The 13,878-nt window shown below is 55.8% G+C and overlaps 1 long non-coding RNA gene across 1 annotated transcript in view; it reads left to right on the top strand.

The window, feature by feature from the left end:
* Positions 1-7,293, top strand: part of LOC144740641 (uncharacterized) — an 18,984-nt gene extending 11,691 nt beyond the window's left edge. Inside the window, exon 3 of the long non-coding RNA XR_013589707.1 lies at positions 7,183-7,293. This is a non-coding gene — a long non-coding RNA (uncharacterized LOC144740641). The remainder of the gene's footprint in view (positions 1-7,182) is intronic.
* Positions 7,294-13,878: the final 6,585 nt, after the last annotated feature.

Raw genomic sequence — 13,878 nt, 5'->3', positions numbered from 1 at the left:
GACCAGTTCATTTATTCTGGAGACCTGGATGGATTGTAAGGGCGGGTTCGACTCCCGTGCCGGTGGTTTGCGCTGCGCACACTGAGGGCATGCCGCCAACAGATCAGCGACATCCCTTGTCATACCCGGCCAAAAAAAATTCAGCTGAAGCAAGGCGAGTGTTTTCTGGGTACCTAGGTGGAGGAGGCGCTCATGAGCAGCCCACACCACCTTACCTCGTAGGCCAGAAGGGACCACCAGCCGGTGACGCTGGGATTTCCCGTCCCAATGCATAAGCAAGCCCGCATGGGTTTCCCATGCGTCGGCATGACCCGTCACACGCCCCCTCTCCCCGGCGCGACGACGCAACGCGAGGAGGGAGGCATCCTCCAACTGGAGGCGCCCCCATTCATCAACGGGCAATCCAAGCAGGGAATCTCTCCCCTGTTCGGCGATATCAATGGGGACTACCGTTTCATCGTCGGCGGCCGCCGCCAGGACCGGAACCATCACGTCCCCCACTGGCTTGCAACGCCCCGACCCCAGGAGACATGCGCATTCGGAGGCGGTTGGCATCCGTGACAGAGCGTCAGCGTTGGTGTGGCGAACGCCCTTACGATAAGTGGTTTCAAAACTGAAATCCTGGAGGACCTCCAGCCATCGGGACAATTGTCCCGATGGCTGTTGAACCTTCAGGGCGTACTGCAGTGCCGCATGATCTGTGCGGACGGTGAAATGCCGACCGTACAGATATGGGCGATACTGTTGGATGAAATAGACAATTGCCAACAGTTCCCTACGGGTGACACAATATCTTTGCTCCGTTGGAGACAACACCCGACTGCCGTACGCGACCACCCGTTCCACGCCGTCAACCACCTGGGAAAGCACGCCTCCAATACCCGTGTTGCTCGCGTCGGTGTCGAGCAAAAACGGCCTCGAAAAATCTGGGTAAATCAAGGGAGGAGCCTTCACCAGCGCGTCCCGAAGGGAGCAGAAAGCAGCTTCCTCATCCTGACCCCAGTGGAACCGAACCCCTTTAGAAGTTAACGCGTGTAGGGGTTTGGCAATTGTTGCAAAATTAGCGACGAAGCGTCGGTAATATGATGCGAAGCCAATAAAACTCCTGACCTCTCCCACCGAGGTGGGAGTCGGCCAGGAGCTGACACACTGCGTTTTGGCGGGATCGGTAGCAATACCCGAGCGCCCTACGATGTGCCCTAAATAACGCACCGACTCGCGTAACAAATGGCATTTTTGGGGCTTAAATTTCAAATTAGCAGCCCGCATCTTTAGGAAAACCGCCCGCAACCTCTGGAGATGTTCATCAAAAGTTTTACCAAAGACAATAACGTCATCCAAATAAATCAGGCACGATTCCCATTGCAATCCAGCCAAAACCAATTCCATCAATCGCTGGAAAGTTGCCGGCGCTGAGTGTAAGCCCATCGGCAACCGGTTGAATTGGAACAGGCCGTGCGGTGTACGGAAAGCAGTTTTAGGTTTAGAATCATCGTCCAGAGGAAGCTGCCAGAATCCCGAAAGTAAATCTAGTGTGGAGAAGAATCGCGCTCCCGCCAAAGCGTCCAGCGATTCGTCCATCCGTGGGAGCGGGTATGCGTCGGCAACCGAAATTTTATTAAGGCGCCGAAAATCCACGCAAAACCGCAACGAGCCGTCCTGCTTTTTAACCAGGACGATCGGCGCTCCCCACGGGCTGGTGGAGGGAGAAATGATGTCGGCGGCTAACATGTCATCAACAGCCGATTTGACATGGTCCTTTTCGGCGGGACTTAACCGAAACGGATTTTGGCGAATTGGCGCGCTGTCACCCGTGTCAATATGGTGACGCAGCAGGTGAGTGCAACCCAAATCATATTTATCACGACTGAAAACGTCGGAAAATTCCCTCAGTAGCGTTCTAAGCTGTTGGCGCTCTGAATTTGTCAGGTCCGTCGATCCCGCACAAAGCGCGTCGATCCACCCTTCATCGCTGTCCGAATGTGGGAGCATCCGGGAAGCAGTGCCAACGTGGTTCGCGACAGGTTCCTCGCAGGGCACTGGCGTCGCGTGAGCGAGCACCGTCCCTTGAGGAACCACCACCGTCTGCGATCCCACATTTAGGACCGCGATGAAAGGGTCCCCGTCCCCTCTTACGACGGTCTGGGCCGGAATCAAATGAGGCCCATTAACCCCGGCCCTAGACGGTCCCAGCAAAACACCCTGATCCCCTATGCCCTTAGCGAAGGGCTTACGAAGTTTGAGAGGCACTAGCATTTGAGCTCCCGGCGGCACACGAACAGTTTCAACGACGAACGCCGGTACCGTCGCGAACGCCGACCGAGCCGCCGCAGGGGATGGCAGGAACGCCATGCGCCGCCCCGATGGAAGCTCAATGCATCCTTGGTCGATCAAAATACGAATGGGCATTTTACCTAAGAAATCCGTCCCCAGCAGGCACGGAACCGCCAGCGAGGAGGAAACGAAAATCGGCCCCGACAATTTGATGTCCCCAATAGAAATTTGCGCTCGAATCTGTCCCATGATGCCGAGAGAGCCCCCGTTAGCGGCATAGAATGGGACGTTAACCGGCAGTAAAGGCCGGCTTTGTACGGGCAGAATATTGTAAATTAATTCCGAAATGATTGTCGCCGATGCCCCCGTATCGACCAAGATGCGTACTTCTACCCCGTCAATGTGTCCGACTACGGCCGACGACCCTGACGACGCGGCTACCACGCGATGGGCCAACACGGACCACTGTTTGGGCTCGATTTGAGTCCCCGCAGTGATCCGCGTTGGCCCCACGCAACGCGACATCGGCCCCCCGTTTGTTGTGGTGCGAGAGCGTGCAACGGGTAGGTGCTTTGGCCAAACATGTGTGGTGCCGCGACTCGCCGGGTCATGTTGCTGGAGCTTGGGAGGAGGAGGCCCGGCGTCCCGTCGAGCCGTCGTCCCGCGCTGTCGAGGAGAGCGGCACCCCGAGGCGACGTGGCCCCGGACGCCGCAGTTGAAACACCGCGGGAGCCCCGGTGGAGACGACGGGCGGTTGAAACGGCTTGACCCGTCCCGGGCCGACCGTACTTCTTGCGCCTGTTGCCGTCGATGGTCGACGGCGAAGAGCTCCTCCGTCGGAAGGGTGGCTGCAGCCACCGCACGCCCTGCCGATGCCCTGCTGGCTTTCCGCCGCAGGGACAGAAGGTTGGCGTGAAGGAGGCGCGCCGCCTGAAGAGAGGTCATCTCGGCGTCCTCCTGTGCGACGACAGCGATGTCCAGGTCGTCTGCCAGGAGGAGTATTTTCTCCGTGACCATCGCGTCCACGCCATCGTCGTCCATACGGGGAAAAGCCGTCTTAGCCAGCGCTAGGAGGCTCGTCCTGTATGCCAGGGGCGACTCCTTCTCACCCCGCTTGCGCTCGTAGAACCGCTCTCTGCATTCCGCTGAAGGTCCATAGACCCCGGCCAGCAGCTGTAGTGCTTTCGGCAGAGTAGACCGCTTCTCTTTCGGCGCCGATGTGAGGGCGGCGAGCGCGTCTGCGTCGAGGAGCGCCGGCAGCGCGCAGAGGGCTTCATCGTCGGACCACCTTGCCATTTCTTGGTGGGCGATGAAGCGTCGCTGGAAGCCGCCCCAGTCGCCCTCTGCACCAACAAATTCTTTCAGCGGAGGCAGCCGTTGTTGTAGCGCAGCGTTCGCCTTGGACGTCTGTAGGCTGCTATCCCCGGGACTCGGCTGTGCGTCGGCGCGAATGGCAGATGGAATCGCCTGTCGCGGATGTGATGACGCTCCCTCCGCTGGAGATGACGCAGCTGTCCCAGCGAGAGCGGTGTCGGACCCAAGGTTGAGCCCGGCCACGCCCTCCGCAGCTGCCGTGACGATGGCGGGAAATTCAAAGTTTGAGTTTTCAGAAATGGCGGGAAGGCGCTCAGGTTGACGACTCCCCTCGCCCCGTGGTGGACCACCAGCCCCCAGCCGCGTGATGTTTTCCAGCGTGGCGGCAGCGGCGTACAGTAGCTCCGCCAGTCTCTCGTGAGCCAGCCGTAGCGCGTCTGGCTGCGGCCCCTCTTCATGCCGATGCCCCGGTAGGAAGGCGTCGGCCCCCGGCTGCGCCATGTCTTGGTGAGCCGCCTCGGGCTCAACGACTTCAGCAGTGTCCTCCTCCGGTACTCTGGCTCGAGCTGTCTGACGTGTTTCCATGTCCGTAGTACTTCTGACACCAGATGAAGTACCGGTGAAGACGCTGGACACCCAGGTTGAGGCACACGTATATTTATTTTCAGCTTATCGGTACAGGACAACACTAGAGGGGGTAGCGGCCCCCTCACCCGGATAACTGGGGATACCCCCTAGCTAATCTCACCTATCCCCAAGTCCTCCTCTAACGAGCTAGGGGAGGCTAACTGGCCCGACACTGGTGAGTCGGGCTACGGTCTCCGGAGTCCCAGGGTCTAACCCTGGTTCACGGAACCACGCCTCTGGCTCGCTCCTCTGCAGCCCTGACAAGGGCGGCGTCGAGGGGAGTCCAGGGCTCTAGCTAGAGGATCTTCACTCTTCCTCCTTCGTTCCCAGACTGAGCCCCGAGCTCTCTTTGTCCTCCCCCTTTATACCCCCCAACAGGATCACAACCCCCCAGGCTGCCTGATGCGGACGTCGCTGCGGGCACCCCCCCCGTGTACTCCCGTAACTCCGCCCACTGTGTTTGTTACCCATTGGATCGTATGCACTTACAGCCCTCCCGTAACAGCCCTACACTGGTACAAAAACTGACACCTTTATACAAGGCATCATGTTTTGCATGATGCCTTGTATAAAAACCTACTACTCTATTTTGCCACTGCTAAAGGAGATGTCTCATAGTGATTATGTTGCTGTTGTTTGACTTGCATCCAGAGGTAGCCAACGGGTTTTGATTCCTTACCCGTACCCTTACCCGGCCGCACCAGGGTCGCAAACGGGTACCCGTACCCGGCCGTACCCTACCCGTACCCGGCCGGGTACGGGTAGGGTATGGGTATCGGGTAGGGTACGGGTATCGGGTAGGGTACGGGTATCGGGTAGGGTACGGGTAGGGTACGGGTATCGGGTAGGGTACGGGTATTGGGTAGGGTACGGGTAGGGTACGGGTAGGGTACGGGTATCGGGTAGGGTACGGGTAGGGTACGGGTATCGGGTAGGGTACGGGTAGGGTACGGGTAGGGTACGGGTATGGTACGGGTAGGGTACGGGTATCGGGTAGGGTACGGGTAGGGTACGGGTATCGGGTAGGGTACGGGTATCGGGTAGGGTACGGGTATCGGGTAGGGTACGGGTATCGGGTAGGGTATGGGTAGGGTACGGGTATCGGGTAGGGTACGGGTATCGGGTAAGGTACGGGTATCGGGTAGGGTACGGGTAGGGTACGGGTAGGGGTACGGGTAGGGTACGGGTAGGGTACGGGTAGGGGTACGGGTATCGGGTACCCGGTTGCGACCTCTGCCTTGCATCCCACTGGGATTTTCGCACCCAACGTTGGTGTGTGCGATGCGTTTTTTCTGGAATCTTTGCTGGTTTTCCCTGGATTTTCAGTTTGCACATCGTCACGTAGTCACTTTAAGATGTTTTTTTGTTCTTTTTCGATTTAAAGCTTCTTTCGTGACTGCAGGGATTCGTCTTCTTGGTTCTTTCGGTAAAGTCACCACGTAGAAGGGAAGTAATAAAATAATAAAAGTAAAACATAATAAAATACAATTCTCACGACGTTTCGGCCACAACGCAAGCAGCCGTCCTCAGGTGAAGAACAGGTCTTGTCGGAAAGACAGCGTCTGAATGAGCACCACCAGGCTTGGCAGCGTATATACTTAAATATATACTTAAATATACGCTGCCAAGCTTGGTGGTGTTCAGAAGAACGGGTCTGTCGGGAAGACAGCGTCTGAATGAGCACCACCAGGCTTGGCAGCGTATACTTAAGCTGGGTTGGAGGGGGAAGAGCGCCTTGACAAAGGAGTTTGCATATCAACAGATACGCTGCCAAGCGTGGTGGTGTTTCATTCAGACGCTGTCTTTCCGACAGACCTGTTCTTCACCTGAGGACGGCTACTTGCGTTGTGGCCGAAACGTCTTGAGAATTGTATCTTATTATGTTTTATTTTTATTATTTTATTATTTCCCTTCTACGTGACTTTACCGAAAGAACCAAGAAGAGTTCGTGTTCATGTTTATGTTTTTAGTTTTTTGTTTGTTGCACCCGATTCAAGAGCCCGATGGCTCACAGGGCTATACCTAATCGATTAACTTGCAATTGAATCTCAGACAGTAACAATACGCTAAACGGTGGCAGTGTGGGTCGCAAAATGCCGTCTTATTACTCATAAACCCCAACGATCTGGTCCAACACCGTGTGAGACTAGGCTCTAAGAAAAGCTGTCTCGGGTGTGGACCAATCAACTTCAAGGACAGTGCATACATTATCAGAGTTGTGGTTTTTTTTTTGCATTCCATCAATACAAACATGACTCCTTGTTAAAAAAAAAGGTGTCAGTTTTGTTGCCAGATAAAAGGGTAAAAAAACAATTATCAGATCCGTCTCTCCTCCCCCCCCCCGTGTCTTCCCCCCCCCCGTGTCTCTCCCCCGTGTCTCTCCCCCGTGTCTCTCCCCCCCCCCCCGTGTCTTCCCCCCCCCCCCGTGTCTCTCCCCGTGTCTCTCCCCCGTGTCTCTCCCCCCCCCTTGTCTTCCCCCCCCCCCCCCCCCGTGTCTCTCCCCCGTGACTCTCCCCCGTGTCTCTCCCCCCCCCGTGTCTTCCCCCCCCCCCCGTGTCTCTCCCCGTGTCTCTCCCCCGTGTCTCTCCCCCCCCCGTGTCTTCCCCCCCCCCCCCGTGTCTCTCCCCCGTGTCTCTCCCCCGTGTCTCTCCCCCCCCCCCCCCCGTGTCTTCCCCCCCCCCCCGTGTCTCTCTCCGTGTCTCTCTCCGTGTCTCTCCCCCGTGTCTCTCCCCCGTGTCTCTCCCCGTGTCTCTCTCCGTGTCTCTCCCCCGTGTCTTCCCCCCCCCCCCCGTGTCTCTCCCCCGTGTCTCTCCCCCGTGTCTTCCCCCCCCCCCGTGTCTCTCCCCGTGTCTCTCCCCCGTGTCTCTCCCCCCCCCCCGTGTCTCTCCCCGCGTCTCTCCCCCCCACCCCCCCCCACCTCCCCACCCCCCACCCCACCCACCCCACCCCCCCCCACGTGCCTCCCAGGGAGAGCCGTCGACCCTTGTGGACAAAGCTCCCCACCACGGACGACCAAGACTCCCAGACTGCGGCGGCCACCGCAGCCCTGATGATGATGGTGCCCGTGGGGGAGGGGCGAGGGGGTGGGGGGGAGGGGCAAGGGGGGGAGGGGCGAGGGGGTGCGGGGGGGGCGGCCCCCCCCCACCGACTCTGGAGGATCCTCGGCCCCCAACTCGGCACGCTCCGAGGGGCCGGCTCTGCCCACGTTTGAGGGCCTCTTCGAATCGGAGGAGCGAGCCGGTGAGAGGGGGGGGGGGTGGTGAGAGTGTGAGTGAGAGAGTGAGAGAGTGAGAGAGAGAGAGAGTGAGAGAGAGAGTGAGTGAGAGTAAGAGAAGACACTTTGCTCGCGACCTGGCCTAGTATTCGTGCTCCAGTCGGAGCCTCGGTCCCAGCAAGCCCCTCATCATCATCGCCACTAACCGAGCAACCCTCGTTCGTGGTCTTGTCGCCTTGTAACCTTTTTTTCCCGCGTTTTGTAGACGGCCATTTTTGCCTGAGCAAACACAAAATCCGCCAGGTTATTATGGCGCTCGTTCGCCCTGTACGGCACTCCGCATACAAGGCTGCTTTTGAAGAAAGGCACTCCTAGCTTTCTGAAGATGGATCCCAGCGTTTTGAATAGTGGCGTCAGTCTCTGGCATTCTATATATATATGTGTAGTGGTGATAACTACTCGCTTGTTCGCAAGCTGTGAGAGAGCGGTTGGTAAACAAGGTTTTCCCGCTCAATCAAACGGTCCGGGTCAAATGGGGTGAGGTAGGATCCAAACGCCAGATTGGGAAGGACCAATCGGAGGGGTCCAAGAGGTGGCCGGGGATTGGTCAACCCGGCCACGAACCGGTATAAAAGCCGGAGCGCTGAGAGCTCTTGGCCAGTTCTGCTACACGAAGACCCAAGTCGGCCGAAGACATCTAGGACCCTGGACCAAGCCTTCCAGCCCCTGTGAGGGCGAAGGTCTCAGTGTAACCAGTGGTCAGGGGAGATGGGTCCTGGATAGGATCCTGGACCAAGCCTTCCCGCCCTTGTCAGGGCTAAGGGCTCAGTGTCACCAGTGGTCAGGGGATAGAGGTCCTGGATAGGATCCTGGACCAAGCCTTCCCGCCCTTGTCAGGGCTGGGGCTCAGAGTCACCAGTGGTCAGGGGAGATGGGTCCTGGATAGGATCCTGGCTCCCAGCCTTCCCGCCCTTGTCAGGGCGAAGGTCTCGAGCGACCAGAGGGTCGGGGACCCGCCGGGCCAGCGGCGGGTCAGTGTGCCTCCCCTAGGTCCCAGCTGGAGGACGCTAGGCTAGCGGGGGGAGGTAGCCGGCAAGTCCGGAGTCTGTAGCTCCTCAGGATAGCGGGCACGGTGACCGTGTACCCCTTGTGTGTCAGGTGTAGCAAGTATTGGTGAATAAAAGCGTGTGGCCTCTAAGAAGTATCCGTCTCCTTCAAGAACGTTACATATTCGCGGGCAAGATCTTCCCTTTCGCCGCAAGAACGCGCACGAGTCGGACGTTCCCGGGGTGACTTTCTTGACCCACACCGCTGAGGGCAGTGCCCAGTGAGCCAGCCTCCATTGGAGGGGGTCCCCGCTCCGTTTTGCCACGGGGGGGTTTCTATAGTTCTTCCCACTGAGGAGGTAGTTGTCAATCAGCGTGGTGGAAGGTGTCTCTCCATTTCGTGCTCGGCAAGTTTTCCAGAGCCCGGCGATGAAACGCTTTCACGCAGCAGCCGTACAGCGCTGCTGTGGAGGCGCCTTCGAGAGCCACGTTCCCGCAGTCCGCGAGTTTGAGCAGCAGCACGCTTGTGTTGAGCAGTTCCGACGGACGTACTCGGAGACGGGGGTGAGTTCGGGGCTTCCGCCAGGATTTATTAACACGTATCGCTACTTCACAGGGTACACACAACTCCCAGGGGCTAGGGGGGTCCTACTCTGAGTCCGGGTCCCTGCCGGCTAGCTCCGGTCTCTCTCACTCTCGTGTCGAATCGTGGACTCTGCCGACTCCACCGAGCGGAGAGAGAAGCACATCTACGGCTACTACCACCGGCTTCTCCCCAGACTCACTATTGGATCCCTCTCACTACCCCTGGTTCCCTCTTCACCCTGTTTACTATCCCCGTTCCCACAGTGACCCCGCTTACGTCACGGGGTCTCCCTTAAATATAATTCTAGATTTGAAGCTTTCGTGACTGCAAGGATTCATATTCTCATGTTTTTTCGGTAAAGTCACTGTGTAGGTAAAACATCTAAATTAATAAAAATAACATAAAAAATAAAATAAAAATCACGACGTTTCGGAGGCAACACAAGTCTCCGTCATCAGGTGGGACCGTCACAGCCAGATTAGCTGCATCAAGTGAGGCAATGATTCAAGATGTAAGCCCTTAAAAGCGAGTTGAGGGGGGAGGAGAGGGGGGGGGGAGCTCATCAGAATGTGGTAGCCAATGAATGGAACGTATCGGGAGGGAGGGGGGGCCACGTTCCATTCATTGGCTACCACATTCTGATGAGCTCCCCCCCCTCTCCTCCCCCCCTTCAACTTGCTTTTAAGGGCTCACATCTTGAATCATTGCCTCACTTGATGCAGCTAATCCGGCTGTGACGGTCCCACCTGATGACGGGAGACTTGTGTTGCCTCCGAAACGTCGTGATTTTTATTTAATTTTTTATTTTATTTTTAATTAATTTTGATGTTTTACCTACACAGTGACTTTACCGACAAAACCTAAGAATATATTTCCCTTAAATACCCTCTGAGGCGTGACGTCACGTGCACTGCCCAGCGCGTGCGACGCCACGTCCCGTGATGTCACCGCACCGGACAGCGCACGCGACGCCACCACTCTCCTCTACTCCTCAACACTTGCATCGCATCGCCCTGGGGGCTGCATGCAGGCAATGCGTAGCTCTGGGAAGGCGGACGGGGTGGGGGGGGGGGATGGTTGGTTGGTTGGTTGGTTGGGCAGCGTGTAGTTGCAGCTGCAGAGTCTGCATTGCCGAGAGTGTCGCGCGTAGTTTTTTATCTCCGGCCAACACGGTGCTTATGTCGGCCGCGTTTCTCCACTTGAGGTGGCCGTCGTGGTTTTTTCACCAGATCGCCTACCCGTCCGTATCCCGGCTGTGGTGAATCGGAGAGCCATTGTTTTTAAATCCTTTATATTAAGTTCACTTGCGTGCTTGCTTGCGCGCTTACGACCGTGCAAATCTTCCGGTCGTGTTTTAACCCACTTCCCGTGATCCAATCGAGCTGACATTTTGCACACAGACTCGTTGTGCGTGACAATGCATTTTCGTGAAAAAATTTCCAAAATTTCCAAAATTTTACACTTTTTAGGTAAAAAAAAATTCTATGTAATTACCAATTGCTTAAGGGTGGCAGGCAATCATCTGACCCATAGGTGGCAGCCATCTCAAGCCAGAGGACGAGAGGACTCTAGCCGCCATGCATATAAAGGATTTATAGTGAAAAACTTTGTTTTTACGGGTTAATTTTTTTACTTATTCCAGTTCACAAGCACTCCACCGCTGCTGGCAGGCAACGGGAAGTGGGCAGACAGCCCACAAGAGACGTACCGCCACGTGGCACTCGGAGCCCCGCTCGCGCGTGGCCCCTCTCTCTCTCTCTTCGTTCCTCGTCTGACCACGTGTCCCTCATCTCTCCCCTTATTTAACGCCTGGGTCACGTGGTGCACTCCAGCCAATTCTCAACAGCCTGCGCCGAATGTTCCAGATTCCTCCATCAACTCCCGGGACCACGCCCCTGACTTGTCTTCCCATTGGCTGAGGCCAAAACCAGCAGAACCAATCACCCTAGCTGGCACCCCTCGATCACGCCAGGGCCATGCTCCCAGGCTCTCCCCCCATTGGCTGTAAAGCAGGACCGGCAGAGCCGATGACCACGTGAGCCGGACATAGGCTCTCATTACACCAGCGCTGCTTGGCGTAGCGCAGCGACGTCCTCTTGATTGTTGATCACCACGCATACGTCGTCAGCGTATGCGGACAGCTTGACGTTTGCATTGTCAGGACCTGGGGATTACAAACCCGGTCAGGGTGGTCTTTAGGCTTCCTAGGAGTCGTTCCAGGGATGGTGTGTAGAGGAGTTGTGAAAAGGGGGCATCCCTGTCCGACTCCTCTTGTTACGGGGAAAGAGGACGGCCTAGGCGCTGGTTGACTTTTAGGAAGCTGCGTATGTCGGTGTACAAGAGTTTTACGTGTGTTACGAAGGTCGGTCCAAATCCAAGAGAGAGTAATAGCTTCTTCTTCTTCTTCTTGGTTCTTTCGGTAAAGTCACGTAAAAGGGAAGTAATAAAATAATAAAAATAAAACATAATAAAATAATTATCACGACGTTTCGGCCACAACGCAAGCAGCCGTCCTCAGGTGAAGAACAGGTCTGTCGAGAAGACAGAGTCTGAATGACAACCCCAGGCTTGGAGCGTCTTTTTAAGCTGGGTTGGAGGGGGGGAAGAGCGCCTTGACAAAATAATTTGCATATCAAGAGGAATTTAGCATATTTATGGGAAATGCGTAGGAGGTGGGCTGGGGGGTTTCAAGGTCATATTATGCCCATGCATTATGCAGGATTAGCAGCATCAAAGGGAGGGGGTAGGGGGTAGCAGAGGTGGGACAAAGTCATTGTTATGCAAGTCCAAGTCGAGTCGCAAGTCATCAAATTCATGACTCGAGTCTGACTCGAGTCCAAGTCACATGACTCGAGTCCACATCTCATAGGTGGGACAAAGTCATTGTTATGCAAGTCCAAGTCGAGTCGCAAGTCATCAAATTCATGACTCGAGTCTGACTCGAGTCCAAGTCACATGACTCGAGTCCACATCTCATAGGTGGGACAAAGTCATTGTTATGCAAGTCCAAGTCGAGTCGCAAGTCATCAAATTCATGACTCGAGTCTGACTCGAGTCCAAGTCACATGACTCGAGTCCACATCTCATAGGTGGGACAAAGTCATTGTTATGCAAGTCCAAGTCGAGTCGCAAGTCATCAAATTCATGACTCGAGTCTGACTCGAGTCCAAGTCACATGACTCGAGTCCACATCTCAGAGGTGGGACAAAGTCATTGTTATGCAAGTCCAAGTCGAGTCGCAAGTCATCAAATTCATGACTCGAGTCTGACTCGAGTCCAAGTCACATGACTCGAGTCCACACCTCTGGGGGGTAGCATTAACAAAGGGAGGGAATGTTAATAGTATCTAGAAGCAGGAAACCCGCAGCGGAGCAAATGATGCATTCCCTGTGGAGAACACAAGTGAGTGGACTGCGGTCAGAAAATCACCGTAAACGTGAACAACAATCAGTTAAGATCCGAAATGGTTGATTACGTCCTTCCAATGATTGCTGAGCCAGAATCCATCTTCTCGGTTGAAATTGTCTCCGTGTTTGTATATGTGGATCGCCTCATGAACGAATCTCTCATGGTAGCCAGATGGCTTGCAGAGAACCTCCGTCTTGGAGAAGTCAATGTCATGTGAGCCCACTGGATTGTAACAGTGGTCTGCCACGGCTCAAGGTACGCGTGGTTCACCCTGTCGAATGCTTTTTCTTGGGTCCATGATTAGGAGGCCTGAGTTGATGTTCTGCATGTCTGCCAAGGATATGACGTCCCTCGCCGTGCTTACGTTGTTGTTAGATGCAGCGGCCGGGGACGCAGTAGGTTTGTTCTTGTTGTACTACTTGATCTGCCACCATTTCCAGGCGGTTTTGCTATCGCTTTTGCGATTATCTTGTAGTCGGTACATAGGAGGCACACGGGCCGCCAGTTTTCTATTTCGCCGCAGGTCTCCCTTTTTGGGCAGCAGCGTTACCACCGCCCTCCCTCGCAAGCTCAACGGGAGCTCTCCTCTCCGCAGGCTCTGCTCCGCCAGGAGCTCCGGCAAACAGGGGCCAAGCTCGTTCCAAAAGGCTGCGTAGAATTCTACCGGTAGCCCGTCAATTCCTGGGAATTTTCCCCTGGGCAGTCCCTTCATCGCGACGTGTAGTTCCTCCAGGGTGACGGGGGGGGGGGGGGGTCTCTAGTCCTTCTCTCTCTGCACTCCCCAAGGTGGGGGGGGGGGGGCCCCCTTCTAGCAGTTCTTTCACCGCCTCCTCCTCCTGTGTGTTTTCTTCTTCGCGCAGTTTGGAGTAGAAGTTTCTGGCGATCTTCATGATGTTTTTCTCGGCGGTTGTTATGAACCCTTCTGGGGTCGTCAGGCTCAAGATGTTATTGCCTCTGCTCGAGTGCTTGTTGTTATTGTTGTTGTTATTGTTGTTGTTGTTGTTATTGTTGTTGTTGAATCGAAAACAATAATTGGAGGGTGTGTCCGCGTGTATGAGGTGCTGCGTCCTTTTTTTGTCCAAAGGAAAAGTGTGCTTGTTGATCTGTGATGCTTCTGAAAAGCTGCTGCTGCTGCTGCTGCTTCTCCAGTAGCAGCAGTGGGCCGCTTCCATCGTCGTCGTGTGCGAGAGAGTGAGATGAGAGTGAGATGAGGTGGGGTAATGGAGGGTGGAGGTGGAGGAGGGTGATGGTGTAATGGGCGGTGAGTAGGGGGTGAGTAGGGGGTGAGTAGGGGGTGAGTAGGGGGTGAGTAGGGGGTGAGTAGGGGGTGAGTAGGGGGTGAGTAGGGGGTGAGTAGGGGGTGAGTAGGGGGTGTAACTCGATCCGCGCTGAGTGAGACCCACTGGACA

The sequence above is a fragment of the Lampetra planeri genome, unplaced genomic scaffold, assembly GCF_965212315.1.
Source record: "Lampetra planeri unplaced genomic scaffold, kcLamPlan1.2.h2 scaffold_253, whole genome shotgun sequence".
Classification (NCBI taxonomy): Eukaryota; Metazoa; Chordata; class Hyperoartia; order Petromyzontiformes; family Petromyzontidae; genus Lampetra; species Lampetra planeri.
This window is presented reverse-complemented; position numbering and strand designations above follow the sequence as displayed.